This window comes from Cibotium barometz, chromosome 42 (genome assembly GCF_041138505.1).
Source record: "Cibotium barometz isolate CiBa-2024 chromosome 42, ASM4113850v1, whole genome shotgun sequence".
In the NCBI taxonomy this organism is placed as follows: Eukaryota; Viridiplantae; Streptophyta; class Polypodiopsida; order Cyatheales; family Cibotiaceae; genus Cibotium; species Cibotium barometz.
Genome location: NC_141087.1, coordinates 24,672,178 through 24,692,088, shown reverse-complemented (window position 1 = coordinate 24,692,088; position 19,911 = coordinate 24,672,178). Strand labels below are relative to the sequence as shown.

The 19,911-nt window shown below is 43.2% G+C and overlaps 1 pseudogene; it reads right to left on the bottom strand.

Moving 5' to 3' along the window:
• The window catches only part of LOC147614302 (very-long-chain aldehyde decarbonylase GL1-1-like), a 49,642-nt pseudogene extending 34,141 nt beyond the window's left edge, over window positions 1–15,501 (bottom strand).
• Window positions 15,502–19,911: the final 4,410 nt, after the last annotated feature.

The following is a 19,911-nucleotide window of genomic DNA, read 5'->3' as shown; positions in this document are numbered from 1 at the left end:
AAAAAGGTTTACCCAGTACGTGCCTTTTTCCTCAGTGATGTCATCATGTACAGGCTCCAAAAACTATTGTAATTTCTCTTGATAGTCACCTAATGTGTCCAATGTTGTGCCTACAATGTTGGAGAGGCTATCAACAAAGAGCTGTCTTATCTCCTCCTCATTTTCTGTAATCCTACCATCCAAGTCCTTGACTGCAGTGATAAGGTCATCATCCTTCTTGGCCCTAAGAGACTTGAAGAACACCCTGCTTGGAGTGTCCCCAACCTTAAGCTGGTATAAGCATGTTTGTACTTTGGCTGACTCCGCCTTCCTAGCTTCAATTCTTATTGCATAGTCCTCAAGGTTATGAAGCATTTGGAGCATATAAGGATCAGGGGGCTGAGAGTTGCATATTGCCTTGATGCACATGAGTGCCTTCTCCAAGCCACTTTCCTCCTCCCTCCTGGTTGTAGCTCTTTTCTTCCCTTCTCTCTTAGCATACTCTGTGATAGCTTGGACAGCAGTTTCCAATCTTCTGTGGGTCACTGCCTACCTCCCTTGCCTCTAACCATAGACCTTTCTTAGTCCTTCACAGAACCCTTTGTCCTTCAAGAATGAAACATTGAACTTGAACAAAGGGGGACCATTTCCGACTCTTCTCTGTACTTTGCATCTAAATGTCACCCCCCTCAGAGGAGTGTGGTCTGAAACAGTGTGTGAGTGCATAAGATTGCCTTCTATATCGTGTTTAAGCCATGAGGCTTGGTCAGATGCATACAGTCTATCAAGTCTTTTGGCCACATAACCACCTTGTATCTGCGTATTGCTCCATGTTGGCGCCTTTAATGCACTACATCCTTCCATCATGGCAAGGTCTATGACATCATGATTCTCTGTCCAGTCTTTCCACTACAATGGGGGGTCATCTTGGGGTGACTCGAAATTCCAGTCCTTCCAAAAAGAGTAGGGACATCCCAGTCCATATTGGCCAGCAGTTCCCACATCTGCCTTCTTTCCATTTCCACATTGGAGGCATATACATTAACTAGCCCTATTTCAGAGCCCTCAATCACAACCTTACATGCAATCATTCTTTCACAATCTGAATACATAATGTCAGTAATGGGCAATTTCTTATTAATCAACATCATACAACCACCAGAACCCCTGTCAGCCTTGCTGACTATGCACTCATGGGTTTTGACATTCAACTAGGTTTGCCCTAGCTTGGTCTCTTGCAACATTAAAATATCAAATCTCTTAGATAAAAGCAACCTTCTGACATAACCTTGTCTCTCCTGTGAGCATAAGCCTCTGATGTTCCATGAGGCCATGGATATAAACTTCGAGTACATTTCACTTACTGATAGGGCTATTTGGGGGTGAATTGTCATCCTCATTACACTCCAACAGTACTGCAAAGGATCTATTTCTGCTTCTTGCCTCTTTCTTGAGGTTAACTTTGTCTTTATGCTTGTTAGTAATGTCTTGCTTGCAAAGGTAGCTTTGCATTACTTGAGGGCTTGCTGTTGAGCCTCCTATGATTTGAGGCTTTCCTCTCATCTGTATCCTTCTCCTTAGCAGGAGCTTTAGGGGTTTGAGCTCCTTTAGATGTACTTGCACTTTGTTGTACATTGGAGTCTTTTCCACCTTCCTTGGACACCTCTTGTGTTGCAGGGGTTGGGGCCTTGCTCTGATCAACTGAGCCCTCCTCCTTATCTTCTTTGTGTTTTGGTTGTGGTGGTGGGACCTTGCCTTGAGCTTGTTGTTCTGAGGGGTAGTCCTTTGCAAAGTGACCTTGCCCTTTGCATATGAAGTAGGAGTTAGGGAATGGTTGGAAGTGAACCTCCACATCCACTCTAAAGCCATGTTGAATTGCAAGAAGTCTAGGATCTCTTGCCTCCTGTCCCAGAGGATGCATGCTTTCTCTTAGTTGCTTTGCTCTGTTACATGCCCTCTGTGGGGACATGGAGAACCTTACCCAATGCACTAGCCAATTCCCTAACCTGGTCCTAGAAGTAATAGGGAAGACCTGGGAATTCGACCCATATTGGACATCGGTGTAATAGAACCTGTTCAGTCTTGATGGGGGCAGGGGTCCAAGGGAGGGAGTTACAAACAATGTTCCCTTTGAAGGCAGCAACTGTAGCAAGGACATTATCTCTTTGCCCTTCTGATTCCACTGTTTCCTAGAAGAAGCCTTTGCCTGCTGCAAAGTGGAACCTGTGCAAGGTAACCTTACCCCCATACACTTCCTGGAACCATCTTTTAAACTCCTCCTCAGATGGTGGCTTCCCCATGACATATAGGTACAGTCCACATGCCATGGCTTTGTGAAGTTCATTGAGGGTCTTGCGAGGGTCTTGCCCAGTGATAACTCCTTGCCTGCATACAGAACTTTCTTCCCCTCTGAGACCTTGGCAGACATTTTACCTAGGTCTTGAGCCAACTCACGTTGGAGGAGGACAGCTTTAACTTGTTCTAAAAAACACCCACTTTGCACTTTTTCTGCAAATCTTAGTTGGCTTGAGTCCATACCTTCAGCACCGCTTTGAACGCATGCCCGCGTTCGTGCGGGTCTCTGCCCGCATTCGTCGCTCGAGGACTCTAGCGGCCAAATAGATACGTGCCCTCTGTGAAGCTTGTACCCTGCTCAGATTCAAAATCGCGCGCCCTCAAGCTCTGTCTTGCCACCGTGTTCCTCTCAAGTCCCGCCTTACCAAATTTGATCAAGGAACGTAGCGCCATGTGCACACACTTTCCACAGGGTTAGCCATCATAGTGTAGGAACTTTGGCAAATCATTTCAGAACGACCTAATCAATCGTGTTCGAGCCTGCTAGCGTCTTCTTTCCCTAGTCTACATGGGACGTAGGCATAGTTGCTGTTTAAAAGGCGTCACGCACAATCAATTTCTAATGCATGCTCCCAACGTAAAGTTATGCTAATTCGAGCCTTTCCCCAAGTAACAGCTATGGTTAGAGACTGTTGTTGAGAGAGACTGATATTTTTATTTCAAATCTCCCAATTAATTAGTATTTCAACCATTTTTCAAGAAAGAAACAAAGGAAAACTTTCCTCTTAAAAAAAACAAAGCTTTTTTTCCCATATTTTTCAATCATGAAATTTTATCTCAAGTCATTCAAACATTACAAGATAAAAATATAAACGTGCATTGACATAAAAATGATAAGATAAAATAAAAAGATCTTAAGAAAGCATATAAACGCAATAAGATAAAAAGATAAGATATATACGAACGTGCACTGATATAAGTGTATGTACATGTATAAAAAGATTCATATTTTCATTATAATTCATATTTTTATTTTTATAATGTATAAAAAGATTCATCTTTTTATTACGTGTGATTCTATACCAAAAAAATAAATAAATAAATATTAAAAAAACGTACATTAAACACATCAACATAACATCTATATACATACCTACATGTAGACAGACACACACGTAATACATACATCCATATAGTGGATATACATACAAACATGCACATTTATAGTATGTACACGTTCATAAATGCACTTACAATCGTAATGTGATCCATATACTGCATATACATGCGTGCACACACGCATCACGCACATACATTTAAGGCTCACCTTGCAGCTTTTTCCAGCTCCATAATGGGTTGCATGTACAAGATTCTGTTGAAACTTTGGGGCAATCTGCTGCCGCAGATTCTGCAGCTGGTCCTTGAAGGGAGAGAGAGCCTAAAGAGGAAAGAATTTGAAAAAAAAACACAACACAATATTAAAAGGATTCATCATCATCAAAACATGAGCTCGATTTGATTTGATTTATATATAGCAACACCTTCATGCAGGGTATGAAAATTGTGGAGGATGTGATGTGAAAGATTAATTGATGTTAATGATTGATTAGTAGTGTCTAACATGAATGATGTGCATATTACCAAGACTCTAATCCCATGCTCGCACAGGTAAATGGCGATGGCACGGCCGACCCTAGAATCAGTAGGAGTCAGGAAAACCTCCTCCACATCCGTCTTGGCCACCACCTCCTTGACAACAATCGCTGCCGCCAAAGCCTCCCCTGTCACAATGGGAATACTCTCTCCTTGCTTGTACATGAATTTCTCATCCATATCCAATTTTCGATCCTGTATCACACATCCACATTTCATTCACCAATTTGGTTTGGTTTTAATCACATTAGCCAACCAAACAACCATTGTTTTTACACCACATAAATTAATACTAACCCACATACATTAGTACTACGTGCCCTTTAGAGTGTCTATATTTCTAAATAATAGTACTTGCCCTTTCCAAGGATTTAGAAGTACTATTTCCAAGGATTTAGAAGTACTAGATTTAGAACCTACTATTTCCAAGGATTTAGAAGTATTATCTTTTTCAAAAGAATTTAAATATATAAATCTTTTTCTTTTTTTATGAGACTTGTATGTATTAAAAAAGGAATGAAACGAGCTTTATTATATTTTTTTAAAACTATTAAAAAAGGAATGAAAGGAACTTTATTATATTTTTTAAAAACAAAGTATTAAAAAGGGAATAAAAGTAACATTATTATATTAAAAAAAAACAAAATACTCAGAGGGTGTGTGGGAACGGGTGGCCAATCTAAATCTTTTTCAAAAGCAATGGTGCGCTTTTAGAGTATATGCAGATGATTACCTTGTTTAGCAATGCCAAAGCAATCACTTTAGCACCCGCTTGTTGAGCTTGCAAGATACAATCTCTGACCCAACCATTAATCCTTGCTTTCTCGGAACGCATAGTGTACTGCACACATCAGAGAATTATTTAATTGATTTGAGTGAAATGATATAGAGCTGCACTTAATCAATCAGCACGGAACTCTTTTTAACTCTTCTAGCTTTTTTCTTAACCTGGCACTCACCACGGCATCTAGTGATCAAAATATTTATAGCATTTTTGCCACAATTTGAGCAATTATTATTTAGTACCTGATCAGTAAGATTATTGCTTTCCCATCGGGAATTTGAGCAATTGATGAGTGTCAGGCACTTTTCTGTAAAGGTGTTTTGAGTCCGTGTACATATGGGACGCATGGTGTGCAATAAAACTTTGCCTTGAATGCCCTGACAAATGTACAGGCTGAGTGGTTTTGTTGTGAGCTGGTTTATGCACGTGTTTTTTTGGGAGCAGACGCTAGAGATCTGGAAGTTTATGGCAACAGTGCGGTGTGCAGATGGTTACTAAAGCAGGCCACCGACTGGGAAATTGTCGGATTTGGTATGATGATGCTGATGATGATGAGCGGTGGGCAGCTCTCATATGGTTTTGGAAAGTTGTGGATCGTGGTGTCAGAGGAGGAGCCTTGTTGTTGCTAGTGTGGCCATCATTTTAGAGCTTTAAAAAAATAATAATAAATATACTATATCACATGGCCAATAACAAAGAGCCAAGTGGAAGCTCTTTGTGGCTGCCAACTCACCATCTAGAAGCTGGTGGAGAAGCGCGAAGGCGTGAAGAAAAAGGAGACCGGGGCGCCCTCTGGAAAAAGCAGGAAAAAAGGGGAGATGCTTGGAGAGTGCAGAAGCCAGCAGAGGAGGCGCTGCGGAGAGAAAGGCTGGAGCGCAGCCAGATCAGCGAAGAGAGCAGAATAGTTGGCCGCCTAGGTATTGGAGACGGGCTGGTGAAGCCGAGGTGAAGGAAGGCGATGCCTGGGGGGATGCTGCAGCAGCTGACGTGAAGACGCAGGCAGCCTACTGGTATTGGAGACGAGCTGGTGATTGTATAGGAGAGGCACAGTCGGAGGGGTGAAAGAGGAGAGCAAGAGTGCAGCTGAAGGCTGGAGGCGACTGGGTGGGCACGTAAAAAGTGAAGGGGCCGCCTTGAAGCAGAGGGTCGCCGAGTAAAAAAGGAACCGGGTCCAGAGGGAGAGAGCCTGGCTGGGGATTCTGCAGAGACAGAGGCCAGATAAGACCTTGGTGTAGCTGGCTGCTGGTGACAGAGCGCTAGATGTAGAAGTAGGCCACCTTTGTGACGGCTGGCAACTGTGTGAAGGCAACGGCTGGTGGAAGCCGACGTGCTGGCGTCAAAAGGTGGCGGGTATTGAGACTACCTTGAAGTGGGTGGCCTGGCTGCCAGCGCAAGAGGAAGGGTGCTGAAGTCAAACAAAGACAAGTGGTGATTCGGCAAGCCTGAGGGAGCCGCGTGGCTGGTGTGAAGGGAGCATTACGCAAGCAAAGACTGGCGCAAGGGGGTGACTTTGGCGAGAGGAGAGCATGAAGAGAGCTGGCCGTCGTGTGTACAAGGAAGCTAAGGCTGGTGAGTTTGAGGCTACTGAGGGGCTCAGCAAGTATACAGGCTGGTGTGGGCGCCTTGAGTGATGTGGCTTGGGCTGGATGCAAGAGATGGTGATGCTCCGTTGAGCAGTGGTTCGTGGTGCTGATGAGATTGTGCGAGGCTTTGGTGGTTGGCGAAGCTGCTGGTCACGACACACAGAGAGTGGGAGCTGCTGAAGTTGAAGGTTAGTTGGCGTGGGCACCTTCTGGAGAGGAGTAGCTGGTTTTGTGTGGGCGACGATTGCAGGGGCAGAGAGTGGATGCTGACCAGAGAGAGAGCCTTGGGTATTGTGTCTTGGCAGTATAGGTGCTGATGTGATCAGGCTGTAGCTCGACAAGCTTCGATCACTATTTTCTGTGTTTGTGTTTGGACAATTGTAAGTTTCCCTCTGTACTCAGCTGATTGAATTGCAGATTAAGCAATAGAGGTGTCTTGTTTTTCCAATTTGAGCCTGTGGTGTGTGATAGTGGTGAATGGATGAGGGTAAAGGAGTAAGGATATGAGGAAAGGTGTGGTCTGTTGCTGATTTTCTTTCCAGCTAGAGAAGCTGGTGGTGCCCCTTGTGCTTGTGAGTGTTCTAAAGGTGGTGAGTCGGCGAGCTATAGTGGCCTTCCTGTGTTCCTGAGCTGCCTCACATCTTTCTGGTGCCCCCACTGAGGAGTTGCTCTGGCATTGTCTTCAGTTTATCAGGGTGTGTGCCCTAGGAATTGAGAGTTTCAGGGAAGGAGTTTTCTTGGATCTGAGGTGAAGTTTGGGGGTTAAAATGATGTCTTATCCAAAGTTTTATGGTAGCCCTAATGAGGATGTGGCAGAATTCTTGGAAAGAATGGAGGTTGCATGCATAAGCAACCATATTAATGAGTCGGTACAGGTGTTGCGGCTACTGAGCATTTGTTTGAAAGGGGATGCAAGGACCTGGTATAGGGCTTATGAGGAGTCATTGAGGGTTGCTGTTCCACATCTTGATATGACTGAAAATGGATTAAAGACAGCACTTAGCAACAGGTTCAGGAAGGTAGAAGACCCCGACAAGGTTTGGCATGAGGTGCAAGCTCTGACACAAGGTGAGTTGGAATCAATTGATGATTATATCAAGAAATTTTCTTTGTTGTGGGAAACTTTATGCAGGGCTTTAGGGGAAGATCAGGTACCCCCTGACATGATGAAGAAAAACAAGTTTGTAGCCGGGCTTAAGAGGAGTATTCGCTGGAAAGTGGAATTGAAAAAGCCTAGGTCTTATGAGGATGCGGTAGAAATTGCTAAATCAAAAGACTGGAAGCTGCAGCGGATGAATCAGCTGGGGATGATTCCAGTTGTAGCACAGCCGGAGATTCGTAGAGTGGAGGCTACACCCATGAATGCAGTGATTGAGAGGATGAAGCCCACTGAGGCCCAAGCTATGCAGATGGTGCCACAAGCTAGTCAAGGAGTACCTATGGTTCCTGCAGGTTCTGATGAGGGATTGCGACAGGATATGAAACAGATGGTTGATCTTATGAAGAATTTGAGTTTAAATTTAATGGGAAGTACAGGTGGTGGACGTGGTAGAGGCCGGGGCAATAATCCTGAAGGGGGAGATGGACAAGCAGGGTATGGACGTGGTCGCGGTAGGGGCCGTCGTTTCATCCCTACATGCTAGAACTGTGGTGAGCTTAGTCATCTGAGTACAGATTGTGATAAGCCTCAGCGAATGGGTGGTGATATGTACCCACTACCTTCATAGTTACCTGACAGGTCAAATGATTATGGTATTGATATCAGGGATCAAGCAGGCCCCAATGGAATCACAGCTGAGGAGAAGGGGAAGGCAAAGGTCATGAATGTTGTTACTCTGGAGAATGTTTAGGTGAGAGAAGAAGGGGATGTGATGCCTATTGGCAAGCGCACAACAGATGAAAGAGAAGGAAAAGGGGTGGCCGGACCCAGTCGTAAGAAGGGAAAGCAGCAGGAAGGAGAAGATGTGAAAGCTAAAAGGAAACGGAAGCCTCGTAGAAGGTTCCAGGTGTCAGACTTCCCACTGGGGGATGGGCAAACCAGCTATGACTTGAAATCTGATTTGGTGAACAGGAAGGCCAACATCACCTTTGGGCAGTTGGTAGAGATGGTGCCAAAATTGAGAAGGCAATGGAAGGGACTTGTGAATCCAATGGAAAAGGAGTCAGGGAAGAAGTCAGTCAAAGTACTATCTTTAGAAGAGCTTCCAGATATTTGCCCTATTGTGGAGGTGTGGAGTAAAGGTAGGAACCTTGGTCAGGCCTATATAGATGGAGGAGCTCAAATCTATGTGATTACCCAATCATGTGTGGAGCAGTCAGGCTTGAGGGTGTCTGGGGTTTCTGGGTTTCGAATCAGGATGGCTAATCATCAAAAGGTAAAATGTCTTGGTATGATAAAGGAATTGGAAATTGAAGCTTTTAATGTCAAAGCTACTGTAGATTTTCATGTGATGCCTGCGGGTCTTGGTGCTTTTCCAATTATTCTTGGACAACCTTGGTTGCGAGTGGTGGGTGCAGTACAAGACTGGAGGTATGGGACCATTTCTTTGCATGATAAGCAGGGTAATAAAAAATCTTTTGAGATGCATAGTAGGAGATCTTTGAATGATGTGTGGGAGAGGCCACAAGATTCAAGTGAAGAGGAAACTACCACCACTACTTCTGAATCAGAGATGGATTCATCGACCACTGCTTCTAGTGGAGAAGAGGCAGATGTGGCTTTCCTAATATCAGAGCAACAAGGTGATGAAGATAAAGAAGTGCATGAAGTGGGTGCTAAGGGAGAAGATATTATGGGGTCATATGAAGTGATCGAGGAATTAATGCAGCCAAAGATAGAAGTGAAGAAGAAGCAGGAGCTGATTGAAGGAATGCTGAGTCCGGATCTCTCGAGTGGAGAAAAGGTTAGATATGTTAATATGCTGTCTCATTTTCCAGAATTGTTCATCGCTTCTTATAGGGAGATTCGAGGATTTAAAGGGCCAGATTTGAGGATTGAATTGAAAGAAGGTGTAAAAACAGTTAGGCAGAAGCTTCGCAGGATGGGACGAGAACAAATGCAGGCCCTGAGAGAGGAAGTTGATAAGCTGTTGAGTGCAGGTTTCATTACACCAGTGGATACAGCTGAGTGGGTAAGTCCTACAGTGGTGAGTCCAAAGAAAGATGGCAAGTGGCGTATATGTGTGGATTTCAAGCCTTTGAATGCTGCTACAAAGAAGGATTCTTACCCCCTACCCTTTTTGGATGAGATCTTGGATACTGTAGCTGGATATGAAAGGTATAGTGTTTGTGATGGGTATTCAGGTTATTTCCAGTTAAAGATTGCAGAAGAAGATCAGCGTAAGACAACTTTCATTACACTGTGGAGATGTTTCTGCTACAAAGTTCTTCCTTTTGGGTTGATGAATGGACCAGCCTACTATCAAAGAAGGGAAAATTGGGTATTATCTCCTTTTTTGAACAAGTTTGTGAAAGATTTTATTGATGATTTTTGTATATACAGCTCCAGGCAAGAGCATTGTGATAAGCTGGCTACAGTTTTTCAGCGTTATGATGAGTGTGGTGGTCAATTAAATCCAAAAAAGTGTTTTTTAGCTCAACCAAGGGTGAAGCTCTTGGGCCATGTTATTTCAGAGAATGGTATTGATCCAGATCCTGATAAAGTCAAGTCTCTTCTTCTTCTTCCTACACCAAAGAATACAAGGCAACTGGCTACTTTTGTGCAAAAGGTGAAGTATATGGCTCGTTTCATTTCTCTATCTTCACAGTTGTTATATCCTTTGCAGCAAGCAGCAAAGCATGATCCTTTGCATTGGACGGAGGAGTGTGAGGTAGTTTTCCAGAAAGTGAAAGAGGTGTTGGGAGCTATCCCTACAACGCAGGCGCCTAATTGGGAACAGGTATTTTATGTCAATCCTTCAGTAGGTGAAGATGCTATTGGAGCTATGTTGTTACAGAAGGGGAAAGAATCACATTATATGCAACCAGTCTACTGTGCTAGCAGAGTAAAACTTGCCAGAGAAAGGTTGCTATCAGAGGTGGAACTTGTTATGGTTAGTGTGATGTATGCATGTAGGCGGTTCCGCCATTACTTGTTGCCCTGCCCCTTTGTGTTTTTGACGAGCTACACTTTTTTGCCTCAGTTGATAAATGGCACAAATTTATCTAAGGCTATGATGAAGTGGGTGATTGAGTTGCAGGAATTTACTTTCTCATTCTTGGTGGAAGAGAGTACCAGGGCTACCTTAGCTGATCTACTGACATATAAGGAGAGTCCTCTTCTTATAAAGGAGGAAACCATCAAGAAGCCAGTTGAGGATGTAGCTGAATTGGTGAATGCACACTTATTATATTTTGATGGTTCTTACAGGAAAAGCCATGATGCAGCCTCAAGAGGTTTGGTGCTTTATGATCCACAGGGTTGCCTTGTTTTTAAGAAGGGTGTTAAAGTGGATGCACATAGCAACAATGAAGCGGAGTATCTGACTTTGGAAGTTGGATTGCAAATATGCTTGAAGCATGGTGTACACAGAATTTGCATTCGAGGAGATGCATTGCTTGTGGTAAAACAGGTATTGGGAGTTTGGAAGTCAAAGAATATGTTACTCAAAGAAATGTGTTTCAAGATTAAAGGTTTGTTGAAGGAATTTGAAGCTTGGAGTCTTAAGCATGTGGATCGAGGCTTTGTATATCAGGACATCTGTTGTAAATTTGGTGTGCCATTGGAATTACTTTCTGATCAGGGTCCAGGTTTCAGAGCAGAGCTTATGGATTATTTGTGTACAAAAATGAAGATCAGTCGCAGTTTTACCACACCTTACTATCCATAGTGTAATGGCTTGAATGAGCGTTTCAATGGTGAATTGATCAAGATTTTATCTAAGGTGATAGAGCAACAAGGCAAGAATTGGGATCTGGAGTTGCATGCTGCCTTGTGGGCATACAGGACAGCTATTAAAACTGGTACTGGTTTCACTCCATTTCATCTTGTTTATGGGAAAGAAGCCTTATTGCCTATTGAGGTGGAGATACCAGCTGTTAAAATGTTGGAAAAGCTTTTGGAAGAGCCTAAAGATGCCCTTAAAGAGCGGCTGATATATTTACAAGAAACACAGCTGAACAGGGATAATGCTTTGAAGCATTATGAAGATATGCAGGCAAGGACGTTGGAGAAGTTCAACAAGAAGATTAAAAGCAAGGGAATTATGAAGAATGACTTGGTATAATAGCAGGCTGGATAATTCCTTTCATAAGAAGTTCCAAATTAAGTGGGAAGGACCTTTCTTGGTGATGCAAGGATTTGCAAATGGTACCTATCAATTGGCAGATTTAGATGGGACTTTACATGCTTCCAGGGTAAATGGATACAGGCTGAAGAAATATTATGCACGTTTGATGGTGATTGTGCAGGATGCAGTGTCTGAAGATGTGATTACAGATGAAGGGCAGTTTTTGGATATGGATTTAGGTCTTGAAATGCTTTTTACTGCTGATCATGAATGATTCAGCAGGCTGGGGGTTGGGCAAAGTATGTCAGGCATTTTTTTGTAAAGGTGTTTTGAGTCCGTGTACATATGGGACGCATGGTGTGCAATAAAACTTTGCCTTGAATGCCCTGGAAAATGTACAGGCTGAGTGGTTTTGTTGTGAGTTGGTTTATGCACGTGTTTTTTTGGGAGCAGACACTGGAGATCTGGAAGTTTATGGCAACAGTGCGGTGTGCAGATGGTTACTAAAGCAGGCCACCGACGACTGGAAAATTATCGGGTTTGGTATGATGATGCTGATGATGATGAGCGGTGGGCAGCTCTCATATGGTTTTGGAAAGTTGTGGATCGTCGTGTGAGAGGAGGAGCCTTGTTGTTGCTAGTGTGGCCATCATTTTAGAGCTTTAAAAAAATAATAATAAATATACTATATCACATGGCCAATAACAAAGAGCAAAGTGGAAGCTCTTTGTGGCTGCCAACTCGCCATCTAGAAGCTGGTGGAGAAGTGCGAAGGCGTGAAGAACAAGGAGACCGGGGCGCCCTCTGGAAAAAGCAGGAAAAAAGGGGAGATGCTTGGAGAGTGCAGAAGCCAGCAGAGGAGGCGCTGCGGAGAGAAAGGCTGGAGCGCAGCCAGATCAGCGAAGAGAGCAGAATAGTTGGCCGCCTAAGTATTGGAGACGGGCTGGTGAAGCCGAGGTGAAGGAAGGCGATGCCTGGGGGGATGCTGCAGCAGCAGCTGACGTGAAGACGCAGGCAGCCTACTGGTATTGGAGACGAGCTGGTGATTGTATAGGAGAGGCACAGTATCGGAGGGGTGAAAGAGGAGAGCAAGAGTGCAGTTGAAGGCTGGAGGCGACTAGGTGGGCACGTAAAAAGTGAAGGGGCCGCCTTGAAGCAGAGGGTCGCCGAGTAAAAAAGGAACCGGGTCCAGAGGGAGAGAGCCTGGCTGGGGATTCTGCAGAGACAAAGGCCAGATAAGAGCTTGGTGTAGCTGGCTGCTGGCGACAGAGCGCTAGATGTGGAAGTAGGCCACCTTTGTGACGGCTGGCAACTGTGTGAAGGCAACGGCTGGTGGAAGCCGACGTGTTGGCGTCAAAAGGTGGCGGGTATTGAGACTACCTTGAAGTGGGTGGCCTAGCTGCCAGCGCAAGAGGAAGGGTGCTGAAGTCAAACAAAGACAAGTGGTGATTCGGCAAGCCTGAGGGAGCCGCGTGGCTGGTGTGAAGGGAGCATTACGCAAGCAAAGACTGGCGCAAGGGGGTGACTTTGGCGAGAGGAGAGCATGAAGAGAGCTGGCCGTCGTGTCTACAAGGAAGCTGAGGCTGGTGAGTTTGAGGCTACTGAGGGGCTCAGCAAGTATACAGGCTGGTGTGGGCGCCTTGAGTGATGTGGCTTGGGCTGGATGCAAGAGATGGTGATGCTGCGTTGAGCAGTGGTTCGTGGTGCTGATGAGATTGTGCGAGGCTCTGGTGGTTGGCGAAGCTGCTGGTCACGACACACAGAGAGTGGGAGCTGCTGAAGTTGAAGGTTAGCTGGCGTGGGTGCCTTCTGGAGAGGAGTAGCTGGTTTTGTGTGGGCGACGATTGCAGGCAGAGAGTGGATGCTGACCAGAGAGAGAGCCTTGGGTATTGTGTCTTGGCAGTATAGGTGCTGATGTGATCAGGCTGTAGCTCGACAAGCTTCGATCACTATTTTCTGTGTTTGTGTTTGGACAATTGTAAGTTTCCCTCTGTACTCAGCTGATTAAATTGCAGATTAAGCAATAGAGGTGTCTTGTTTTTCCAATTTGAGCATGTGGTGTGTGATAGTGGTGAATGGATGAGGGTAAAGGAGTAAGGATATGAGGAAAGGTGTGGTCTGTTTTGCTGATTTTCTTTCCAGCTAGAGAAGCTGGTGGTGCCCCTTGTGCTTGTGAGTGTTCTGAAGGTGGTGAGTCGGCGAACTATAGTGGCCTTCCTGTGTTCCTGAGCTGCCTCACAATGAGCACCATACTACGAATTCAGTGATCAACTAATATAGAGTATAGCTTTTTCATCGAAAATTGAGTGATTGATTACTACCACATTATGGAATTCGGTGTTCATAAATTAGATTATAGCTTCTTTAAAACGTGGAATCAACGGCACCACGCGAGTGGTACTTCCCAAATAGATAATAAGATCATATGCATTTGAATCACCTAAGATGCTCAATTAATTAACACCGCATTGCGAAAATTAGCGATCAATAAAATGGATAAAATAGCTAGTTTCACCTGGAATTCGTATCGTGGGATCACCCAGGTTTGTAGTTCGAAGCTATTGCCGATGAAATGAGTAGCGCCGATGAATGGCTTTGCGAACAACCATGCAAGCACCATAATCAGCAAGGCAACGGGCCACAATATCCACATGTACCATTTCTTTGCATATGGCTGCGCAGCAAATGTTTGGAATCCAAATTGCAGATGGAAAGTGGACAGCAGCTCCGTTGCATGGGTCAGATACACGCAATCTACTTTCTTCTCATTCCCTATAAATCAATTTCTAGGATTAACACCATAAATTAATTGTTGCACTTTAATAAAACAGTTCGAATAAATCAACTTGAAAAAGGCAAAAAAAAAACCAAAATCTAGCAAAGGTCAATTTGATCTTTCTTCATCATGTTTCAAAACAATCGGATAATATACATGTGAAATTAAATCCACCTGACGTACTACAAAATCACAGTTGTGAAAATACACGAAAAAGTCAAAAGCAATGCTCGAAAGAAATGCTTTTTTTTAAAGACTCTTAGATTAAAAAGCAATGCTTAGGATTAACCGTAATATGCACCACTAACATTTTGTAGTTGTGTATTAATTAATTAATGCACTCCAAATGTTTTTTTTTCTACATCTGATAAATTAAAAACAGCACATGAGTCGCAAAAAGCAATGTCTTATTTCGTAATGAAAAAAAATGGCAATCTCCATTCGTTTTCTTTTCCTTTCCTACACACGATTTCCTTTTTCTCTCCGGGTCCAGCACGGTGCAGAGCCCATCTCTCTTCTCCATGCTCTCCTGCAACGTCATCACTCACTTCCTCCTCCTCTCCTTTTTTCCAGTCAGCTGCCTTGAAACCGCGCGAAGAACTCTCCTTCGCGCGGTTTCGACTGCCTACCTTCATCTGCCTTTGCCCTTCTTCGTGCAGTTTCGGCTGCCTGCCTTCGGCAGCCGTTCCCCCTGCCTTCGTTCGCCGTTCCCCTTGGCTTCGTCCTCCTTCACCTGCCTCGCCTAAGGTTGTCAACCGTGGGTGAGCCTATGGGTGTGGGCCATTAAATAATTAATGCCCGTAATAAAACTGAATAAATTTAGGTGTCATAAAAACTCAATAAATTTAGGCCTGAAAATCAGTAAAGATCATACAAATGCAGAGATTTATAATCGGAAATGTACAAATTTCAACCCTTAAAATTAAAGGCAGTGTTGAATTCCAATTGGGAATTCCCAAAAAGTTACAAACCTGGTTATATCATCACTGATCAAAAGTACCAAGTACCACAAAATAGGCAGATAGGAAGACCCACCTTTGTGTATATCTCGATAAAGAGTATCCGAAGTAGCATCAACAGTCCCGTACAAGTAGTCGTACAGTGGCATGAAAAGAGAGAAATTGGTGTGCACTTTGGTATGGTGCAAGGAATGATACCTAATTTATTTTACATACATTCCCCCACATGTTAGTGAGGCCCCATGTTTATTTTACAGCTTTAAAAAATAACAATAAAATTTCAGAGTATTGATAGATCGAATGCAGAGGTAAATGAGCAATCAAATATATGATAGGTGGGCGAAATTGATTATATGTTGAGATAATAAAGCTTGTTATATGGTAGGTGGGCGCAATTGATTATTTGATAGGGATGTGATGCTTATTAAAGCACTCTATCTGCCTCCTTAACTTCTTAATATAAGCTACCCTTTATTTGAAATTGATTATTTGCTGAGATAATAAAGCTTATTGTATATGGCAGGTGTGGGTTGTAGGTGAGCGAATAGGTGCACACGATCAAAGTTTTGCCCCACATGGGACTCATTTCCACCAATTCACATTGTTCCCAGTGCACACTTCAAGAAATGACTGCACATATGGATCTGTGCCTGCCTTGAGGTTGCCCGAAAACGCAAAAACCATCAACGCATGTGAGGTGAGAAACATGAAATATTGAATTAATGATTTACACAAAGCACCCCTTTTTATTTTTTCAAATTGCCACCTTTACATTGGTTTTGTTACCTTGTGTCATTAATGAGCTCCCTTTTTTAAGGTTATGGTTACATGCACATTGATTTTGGGTTAATTGTTGATTTGAGTCAGTTATGAGCTCCCTTTGCTTGTAGGATGTGATACCTAGGTATGCGTCATTAATGGGCCTCCTTGAAAGATGTGATAACCTATTGTTGCATGCATATGATTTTGTGTTGATTCTTGTTTTGAGTCATTAATGATCTTCCCTTGCTTGTAGGATGTGATAACCAATTGTTACATGCATATGATTTTGTGTTAATTGTCGCTTTGAGATAATGAGATTCTCTTGCTTGTAGGATGTGATGCCTAGGTATGTTGTGAGGGCTTGCTATGCTGCAGCCATGGTCCATTGCCTCGAGGGTTGGCATCACCATGACTTTGTTGATGATATTTCCACCCATCACATGGAAAACTCTTGGGAAGCTGCCTTGAAACATGGCTTCTCCCCTCTTATATAATTATTGACCCCATTATTTCATAAGTAACCTATCTCTCATGTGGTATGTGGTTTGCTTTTTGGTGGAGATTATTTGTTTTTTCGTATTGAAATAAGGTTTCTCCCCTCCTATATAATTATTGGCCCAATTATCTCATAATTAACCTACCTCTCATGTGGTATGTAGTTTGCTAATTACTTGTTTTTCCATATTGTAACAAGGTTTTTTTTCTCCATTATGACTAATTGAAATATTGAAATATGAAGTATAAGTTTATTTTGTCTAGAAACCTTGTGCAAAGGATTTATATTGCATGCTTCACCTTTATTAAAATGGTGTTTTTAGGTGATTTTGTAGCTTTAAATAATAGTTTGTGAAGAAATTAGTTGGTTGTGTAGACCCTTTGAATGTAGCAAAAATCTTCTTGTGGGAAAAAGATTGTGATTGTTCTCACATTGAACTTATACTATACAAGCATCTATACGAGGATGTGGTTTTCCATATAGTAAAAACAACGATTTTCTTGGAAAACATGTCAATTCACTCCCATCCTTAAAAAATTTCCACATGATGCGTGAGAATTCACTCGAATATTTTTATCTTATTTAATGCCCACTTGGAGGTTGTACATTTTCTCTTTTTTTTTTTTAAAGTAAAAACACAAGAAAATATATTAAAAAGGAGTGAAATTACAGCGCCCCATGAGGAAGGTCCATGGGGGGACCCTGAAGACAGCTAAACCATTGCTTTAGCTACAAAAACCAAGAGACCTTCGTACTGAACCATAGAGAGAGGTAGCCGAAAAACCAGTGCTGAACATAACTGAGAAAGTATAATGTATCCTTCCAAAAACACCTGTATACAATGAACATGGCAAGGTGTATCCCTCTATAAGCCTCCGTGGACTAAACAAATTGAGCCGCATACTGTAGCCTTCTGTGGCATTCAATCTCCAAGCCTTGGCACATGTTTTCCCTAGTTTGGGAGAAAGAAGAACTCAGCACTTTCCTCCACTTCCTCCACGGAAGATCTTGCCAGCGACCCGCTTCCGAATGCGCACCGCTTGGTTGAATTTGCTTGACCAACCTGAGAATATTGTCAAGAAAGAGAAAGAAATTGTGATTAGTTTTTATTTCATAGAGGGCTTCATTCCTTTGTTTCCAGACATGCCACAATAGGAGACATCTGACAGACTGCCAAGTTAAGGGGTCAAGATGATGGCATTCCCCTAACAACACTTCTTTCCAACTGAGCGGGAAGCTTCTAACATTCCCAAAGGCATCATTAAGCAATTTCAAGAACTGTTTCGTATCTGGGCAAGAGTAAAAAAGATGAGGGACAGTCTCCAGATTTACTTTACACCGAGGGTATCTACCATTCTCGTGACCCAACTTCAGAGCCTTCTCTTGCGTCTAGCTTGCTTTGTGAATTACCAACCAAGCCAGAATTGCATGTTTCCTTTCTTGGGCAAAGGCCCAGATTAATTTGAAACAAAATGACCATTGATGTTTATTCCAGTTCTCTAGAGACCACCTTTTGTTGAGTTTGAGATCCAAGTTGCCTGCATTATATGGGTTAAGTAGCTTGTCAAGGTTCATTGAAGAACCCCATCGAGGAGCTTTAGAAAATTCTTTGTAATCACATTTACTCTCATGAGGAATGGCAACCTTCAATGCATTACATCTTTGCACAATAAGCTCAACACCACCCCGTTGAAAGGTGAACTTATTACTAATTTGAACTCTGTTTAACATCCCAAATGAGTCACAAAGATCTGCCCATACCTTAACCCCTGCTTTGAAACAAGAGAGGCCAATTTGTACTTGATCATTGGCAATCGGCTTAACCAGGTGTCCAAACCAAACTGAATCAGCTGCATACGCATATCGGCCCCTCTTGGTTTGGACATCTGGAAGGAAAAGAGCTTCTTGAAACCCATCCATGACTCCCACATTCTGCAACAGAGCTTACTGCCGGTTGGAGAAAGGTGGGCCTTAGAGAAAAGAGCCTCATTGAGAGAGAACCCCTTCCAAGCCCTTTTGTCTTTTAGCCAAAATTTTTCCACATCCCTTTTGAGCAGGTCAGCCCATACGTCATTGGATAAGATGGCCCTTTCAATCCATTTTGCTGCTAATTTTTCAGCCAGCATTCCGATGTTGATAATACCCAAACCCCCATGTTCTTTATTCATACAGCATACATGAAAGGCCACCTTGCTGACCTTCTTTCTGTCTAAGGAACCCCCCCATAGGTAGTTTCCCATGATTGAGTTCAGGGAGTGCAATTGGGTTTTGGAGGGTCTCCAGCAGGCAAGAAAATACACCACTAAGGGAATAATGAAGTGGTTAAGTACAAAAGCTCGAGAAGCAACACCTGTATTTATATGGCTCCATTTCAGAACCTGGTTTTTGAGCTTCAACAACACGAAATCCCCTCTGTTTGGTAGATATGTTAAACCCCATGGGTATGCCCAGCAGCCTGAAAACAACCCCTTTCGGAATAGCTTTACAACCTGTGGCCAGTATTGCAGGAGGGGGCACCCCTTCAAAGGCTCTGAAATTGGTCTTGGCATGATTTATTTGAGAGCCACTGGCTAAACAGAAAGTATCCAGGCAGGCCATGAAGTGGGCTGCCATCTGAACTTCATTTCGAAGAAGTGCATTGGTGTCATAAACGAAGAGTTGCAAACATAAGGGCTCAGCTCTGTTAGGAACAGAGATGCCCTTGATATTGTTATTGGCTAATTCCTCATTCACCAACCACCCCAGGGCATCAGCAAACGATGGCAAAGAGCAGGGAGGATAAAGGGCACCCTTGTCTTATGGACTTCTTCAGAGGAAAGGTATCAGTGAGGGACCCGTTTTGACGGCAACCCTTGAGGAAGCATTACCCAAGAGGGTTTGCACATATTTGATGAATTTCCTGTCAAGGCCAATGTCCTGCAGAGATTGGAAGAGGAAGGACCAATCAATTCTGTCATAGGCTTTATCAAAGTCAATTTTTAGAAAGATGTAGTTTTGCCCAGAGCTTTCAGCATGTTCCATACCCTCCCATAGACTAATGATAGCATCAAGGATATATCTTCCCTTAATAAAACCTTTTTGCTCCTTCAGAATCCACTCATCCATGTAGGGGTTAATTCTCCTGGTCAGGACATGAGCAAAGACTTTGTAGAGAGAAGAGAGACATGTTATGGGCCTCCAGTTTCCCAACTCATCCTTATCATCTTTTTTATGAATTAGCTTTATAACCCCCACATTTGACTTCTCAGCAAGGCCACCCTTCCTCATGGCTTCTTTCCAAATGTTTAAGATATGAGGGGTGAGATCTTCTTTGAAGGCTAGGAAGAATTCATTTGGGATCCCATCTTCCCCTGGAGACTTCCCCTTTTTGAGGTGAGTGATAGCATCTTTCACCTC